This window comes from Triticum dicoccoides, chromosome 2A (assembly GCF_002162155.2).
Source record: "Triticum dicoccoides isolate Atlit2015 ecotype Zavitan chromosome 2A, WEW_v2.0, whole genome shotgun sequence".
Taxonomy (NCBI): domain Eukaryota; kingdom Viridiplantae; phylum Streptophyta; class Magnoliopsida; order Poales; family Poaceae; genus Triticum; species Triticum dicoccoides.
This window is the reverse complement of record NC_041382.1, coordinates 403,823,960-403,824,525: the sequence shown is the minus strand read 5'-3', so window position 1 is coordinate 403,824,525 and position 566 is coordinate 403,823,960.

Sequence of the window (566 nt, the reverse complement as noted above, 5' to 3'; positions counted from 1 at the left end):
GGAATCTGGCTCACCACTCGATAGGGTTTTCATATACTTAGGCGAGTACTTGGACTGCAGCTAAGCCCCCGAGTGGGAGGTTTGCTCTCCACTCGGTAGGATTTTCAAACACTTAGGCGAGCACTGGGCTGCAGCTAAGCCCCCGAGTGGGAGGTTTGCTCTCCACTCGGTAGGATTTTTAAATACTTAGGCGAGTACTTGGATTGCAGCTAAGCCCCCGAGTGGGAGGTTTGCTCTCCACTCGGTAGGATTTTTATATACTTAGGCGAGCACTGGGCTGTAGCTAAGCCCCCGAGTGGGAGTCTGGCTCACCACTCGGTAGGATTTTCAAACACTTAGGAGAGCACTGGGCTGCAGCTAAGCCCCCGAGTGGGAGTCTGGCTCACCACTCGGTAGGATTTTTTTTGCAAACTTAGGCGAAACGTATTTGCTGCTCTCCACTCGGTAGGATTTTTATATACTTAGGCGAGCACTGGGCTGCAGCTAAGCCCCCGAGTGGGAGTCTGGCTCACCACTCGGTAGGATTTTCAAATACTTAGGCAAGTGCTTGGACTGCAGCTAAACCC